The sequence below is a fragment of the Chelonia mydas genome, chromosome 1 (assembly GCF_015237465.2).
Source record: "Chelonia mydas isolate rCheMyd1 chromosome 1, rCheMyd1.pri.v2, whole genome shotgun sequence".
Classification (NCBI taxonomy): domain Eukaryota; kingdom Metazoa; phylum Chordata; order Testudines; family Cheloniidae; genus Chelonia; species Chelonia mydas.
Window position 1 is genome coordinate 88,052,848 of NC_057849.1, and position 6,000 is coordinate 88,058,847.

A 6,000-nucleotide genomic window follows, 5' to 3' on the forward strand; every position below is an offset into this window, starting at 1 on the left:
AATAGGAAATTTAATTACCATAGATTCAAGACTTTAAAAAAAAAACAACCTAAGCTTGATTTGACTTAAAAAGAATTGTGCTGTGACTGGACAACACATTCAATAGAAATTTTCTAAATACCTGTTAAGATTGCAAAAAGTTATGCCCTCTGACTGTATTCATAACTAATCAGGTAGCAAGTATGCTTTTCCCCTTTCCCCTATTATTATTTATAGGAAAGTATGCCTGCTTTTTGAAGTACTGCTAGGGCAGCACTGCAGCTATCATAGTGTGCAGTTTTTGAGAAATACAGAGCACATTTCTGCAATCATTTATGTCTACACAATTTTTTAAATTACAAAATCACAATTTTTTCATGCAATGTATAATGGGCAATATGTTTAATCAAATATATTTTGAAGTATTAGGACAAATTTAGTGGACTTGCCTCTGAAAACCAAACCAGATACTAAGTGAGTCATGTTAACAAAGGAGTCAAAGTGTTTACAAAATCAGAACATGTATGTCTTCTAGAGTTACTCACAGTCTTGCAAACACTTAAGCACACGTTGAATTTTTGGCATAGACCCTCTGATGTCAATGGGACTACTCAGGTGTGTAAAACTGAGTACATGCAGAGTTGTTTGCAAATAACAAGGGCCTCACCCTGCAATTTTAAAAAAAATCAAGGCCCGATTCAGGAAAGCAATTAAGCAAGTGCTTAACTTTAAGGATGTGTTTAATCTTCACTGACTTAAAAGTTAAACATGTGATTAAGTGCTGTTCTGAATCAGAGTCTACATTATTGTTTGGGACATGGTACTTGTAACATACTTATTAATTTAAGCTAACTAACACTACCTACTAAGAACTTGTCCGAGGTCAGAACTGTCACTGCATTCATCAGTGGATTCAGAGTTAGGTACAGAGGCTACCATTTAAAAGAAAAAAAATACTTCCAGTTACCATGCAGTTGAATTTTAAGGTATTGCTGTTATTTTCAGTGTTAAACATTGATTTCTTTTATGTTGAACGCCGTATGTTATCATCATCCCTAGTGTGAAGAGCCTAACTGCCACTTTAGGCACCTACATCCCAGAACAGGGTCCCACTGATATTCACAAAGCCCTCCCTCACCTATTCCAGAATTCTTGGAGGTACCTAAACTCATTTGGCACCCAATTTGTTTCAATAAACTTTCCCTCACCCCCCCATATTTTTGCCTCTGAGCATGTGCAATGCAGCCTGACACCACATGTCCAGATGCCTAAATCTCAGAACAATTCATATCCAGGGGAAGATAGGTGTTCCTCAATCTAACTCACCTTCATGGCCCAATATGGTAAGCATGCTGGCTCGTCACCTACCAGGCTGTGCTTGTACAGAGAAGCTTATGCAGAACATGGTTGAGGGAAGAGAAGGAGCGGCAACTCCCTCATAATTTTTGGTGCATTGGTTAAAGTATTTACCTGGGATGTAGGAGACCCCCACTTCAAGTCTCCCCCGCCCCACCTGAGGATAAGTAGGGATTTGAACGGGGATCTGTTATCACTCATGTGAATGCTCCAACCATTGGGCTACAGTATATTCCACAACAGGGCTCCCTCAGTGTCTTCTGTTGACACAGTTGCATTGTGGATAAATGATTTTAAAAAGTCGTGGAAGCTGGTATCCTTTGTCTCCTACTACCCAAGTGAGTGCCCTAAACACCAGGCTCCAGAGTCCATCTAGCCCGACCCTGTCACAACACATAGCAATAATGACACAATGATATGAGAAACAAATCCTATATTTAGATGCTCTGGGTCTGGTTCATGACTGTATCTCTCCAGCTTTCTGAAACCCATTGATTTAACACAACTCCATAAACCTGCAGTAACGCAATGCTGCATCATGGGCCGATAATTGGTTGTTTGAATATTAGGCAGTGGTACCCAATTGTGAACATGTGCTAACAGAAGTGGAATATGTCCATGTCTGAATATAAGATTCTATATGGAAAAGTACAGTAATGTCTTATTTTCAAAAGTATTATTGCTATGTGTTGTGACAGAGTCGGGCTAGATGGCCATAGGAGAGTAATAGAAGGAAGATATATAAGCCCCAGGTTAAGTAGGTCCCTTTTCCCTGGGTAAGGTAACAGGGAAGGTTATTTATTTTTTTTTTTTTTGTATTTTTTTTTTTGAAACAGAAAAAAAAAAATATTGTGACAATTACAAGAATTACCAAAGAACCAAATCAAAGTATGCAACAAAACAACGCAAACAGAAGGTATAACACAGCAGCTTTCAGGAGGGAGAAGTGTTCAGGCTAGCCTGGGCCCAGAGCGGGGGGCTTCCTCAACACTCGTGGTCTTCCACCCCCTCAAGTTACCCAGTGCCGCGCCCGGTATCACCGATTATCCCCCCCCTGAGAGTGCCCGGCAAGATGGGCACGGCTGCGGGGTGGGTGGTTTGGGGGTTGGGGGGGCACCCACGTATTATAGGACCCCTCCTAGATGACAGTGACGACGGTGTCCACAGCGGCAATGGCTGGGGCTGGTGTCTCTCGCTCTTCCCCTCAATCAAAGGTCAGACGGAGGGAACCGGACGGGGTCACCGAACAGAGAACCCCGGACAGCGCCCACCGCTCTTCGAAGGTGTCAAGGGAATCAGTGGATGCCGCCCAGAGAAACTCCGCTCGGATACGTGAAAGTACTGAGGATCGGAAAAAGGCCCTACAATCGCAGGACGTTTCATGGGCCAACCTCTTCTCTCTGGTTTTGTAAATGGCTGTTTTAGCCAAGGCTAGGAGGAGGTTAACCAGGAGATCCCGCGATTTTGTGGGGCCACGGATAGGGAGTGTATAGATAAAGAGGTGGGGAGAAAAATGAAGCCAGAAGCGCAATAGAAGATTTGTGAGGAGCCGAAAAAGGGGCTGCAATCTGGCACACTCTAAATAGACATGTGCCAGGGTTTCCCTCACATTACAAAAAGGACAAGTATCCGGGATGGAAGTAAACCGTGTCAAAAACACGCCCGTGCTCACAGCTCCGTGAAGGAGCCGCCAACTGATGTCCCCGACGGGCCTCGGGACCAGGGTGGAGTACAGGCTGGCCCACCGAGGTTGCTCACCCTCCAAGGGTAGCAGGAGGTCCCGCCACTTTGTGTCGGGACGGGACACCAGGGTGTGGGCGTGAAGGGTGTGAAGCGTGAGTGTATACAAATATTTCCGTGATGCAAGTTGAAAACTGACCGGCTGCAGTTCATGCAGCCGGCTCGCTGTGAAAGGGTGAGGGGTTTGTCGGGATCGGCAGGGTAGGGGCCCAATGGAAAGGTCCGGTGGGCCTGGGGTAGAGGATGGCCGGGGTGCGCCCTCGCACAAGGCGCGGTTAACATAAGCCCGAGCGGCAGGGGTCAAAGCGGCCTCCACCTCCTGAAGCACGCGCCGGGGGGTGCGAAGGCTGGAGAGCCCCATGCGTTGAGCGAGCGTCAGGGGATCCAGCCAGTTTCCCCGGTCGTAGTCCAGGAGGTCCCCGACCCTTGTAACTCCCGCCAGGACCAACCTCTGGCGCACCGTGCGGGACTCCGCCGCCTGCACACGAAGTTGGGGGTTGTGTAGCAGGGGCTCCGTGAGGAGATCTGCCCCCACGATGGCCGCCACGGACCTGGTCATTGAAAACAGTTTCCAGGTCCGGAGGAGGTCCTGGTAGAAATCCGGCAGCCCGGAGAGGTCTCGCGGAAAACCTCTCGGACAAAGATAAAAGAGCTGCCGGTCATATCGGAGCCCATGGAAGCGGCGTAGGAAGGCATGCGCCAATATGCTCCACGTCGAACTACCTGCACTATAAAGGAGCCTCTGCAGGGCCTGGAGGCGGAAAACGCGGACCTGAGTGTACAGACACTTCAGGCCCTGCCCTCCTTCCTTCAGGGGCAAATGAGGAACTCCAACAGGGGCCCAGTGCAATCCTGACCAAAAGAACTCCAGAATCAATCTCCGGAGGTGGGACAGGAAACCCGGGGCCGGGGCTAGGGTGTTGAGCCGGTACCAGAGCGTGGACAGGACTAGTTGGTTAAACACCAGTGCTCTCCCCCGAAGGGAGAGACATCGGAGTAGCCTCGTCCATTTCCTGATCCGCTCAATCACGCCGCCTTCCAAATTTTGCCAGTTCTCCGGCGGAGAAGGGTGCGTGGCAGAAAGGTAAACGCCGAGATAGAGCAGAGGACCCTCGCTCCACCGGATGGTCTGAGGCGCGGGTGGGAGGGAGCTTGCCTGCCGCCAGTCCCCTACCGCCAAGCCAGAGCTCTTGACCCAGTTGACTCGGGCGGAGGAGGCTGCCGAATAGATGGCCTGGCATGCCTCCACTCGCACCAGGTCGCCCGGGTCCTGGACCACGAGAAGCACGTCATCGGCGTACGCCGACAGGACCAGCCGCAGCTCCGGCTCCCGCAGCACCAACCCCGTCAACCTCCTGCGGAGGAGACAGAGGAAAGGCTCGATCGCAAAAGCGTACAGCTGGCCCGAGAGGGGGCACCCCTGTCGCACTCCTCGCCCGAAGCTGACCGGTTCGGTCAGGGTCCAGTTGAGCCTAACCAAACACTCCGCGGAGGCATACAGCACCCGGAGAAAACTCACAAACTGAGGTCCGAATCCAAACGCCTGCAGAGTGCTCAGGAGGTACCCGTGGTCTACTCTATCAAACGCCTTCTCCTGATCAAGAGACAGGAGGGCGAACGACAGACCGTCTCTCCGCCCGAGTTCCAAAAGGTCTCGGACTAGAAAGAGGTTGTCAAAAATGCTGCGACCCGGGACAGTATAGGTCTGGTCTGGGTGGATCACGTCCGCCATCACGGACCCTAGCCGCAGCGAAATTGCTTTCGCTACGATTTTGTAATCCGTGCTAAGGAGTGAGAGGGGACGCCAGTTTCGTAAGTCGCGGAGGTCCCCCTTCTTTGGCAGCAAGGCGAGCACCGCTCGCCTGCACGACAGAGGGAGGACCCCGCCCTGCAAAGACTCAGCCCAGACGGTGACTAGGTCTGGGCCGAGGATGTCCCAGAACGCGCGGTAAAACTCCACGGTCAGCCCGTCCATGCCCGGAGATTTATTGGTGGGCATGCGGCGGAGGGCTTCCGAGAACTCGGCCAGGGTGAGAGGCAGCTCCAGCCGGTCTCGGTCGCCTACACTGACCGTGGGGAGTTCCTCCCAGAGCACCTCGCAAGCGTCAGGATCAGTCGGATCCGGGGAGAAAAGGCTTGTGTAGAAGTCGCGGGCCCTCCCACACATCTCCTCCGGATCCGTGAGGGGGGTGCCGTCTTCCGCTAGAAGGCAGGTGACGTGTTTCTTGGCCCCCCTCGTTTTCTCCAGGGCATAGAAGAAGCGGGAGCCGCGGTCCATCTCCCGAAGGAGGTGGATGCGGGACCGGACGAAGGCACCTCGGGCCCGGTGGTCCTCGAGGGCCCGAAGCTCCTCCCGCTTCTCCCGGCACGCTCCGCAGAGGGACGGATCCTTGGGGTCGGCGGCCAGGCGCCTCTCCAGCTCCAAGACCTCCCGTTCCAACTGCTCTATCGCCGCATTTCTCCGCCGGCTGGTGCCCCGAGTGTAGTCGCGGCAGAAGAGCTTGGCGCGTACCTTCCCTAAATCCCACCAGCGCCGCACCGAGGGAAAGGCACGCCACTGCTCTCGCCAGGCCAGCCAAAACTCCCGGAAGGACGTCACAAAGTTCTCGTCCTCCAACAGGCTATTATTAAAGTGCCAATAGGCCGGCCCCGGTCTCTCTGCCCGGAGGGAGACCGTTATAGTAACTAAATGATGGTCGGAAAAAGGGGCCGGCCGAATGGTGGAGGAGTGAGCCTGTGAAAGGTGGAAACGGGATAAATAAATACGGTCCAACCGAGAGTGGTGTGACCGATGGGCCTCCACCCGGACAAAAGTGAACGTGGAGGTGTCATCCGGGTGATGGTCACGCCAGACATCCACTAGGGAGTGATACTCAACTATTCCCCGGAGGATGTTCGCAGCAGTTGGGCTCGGCTCGGCCCCTG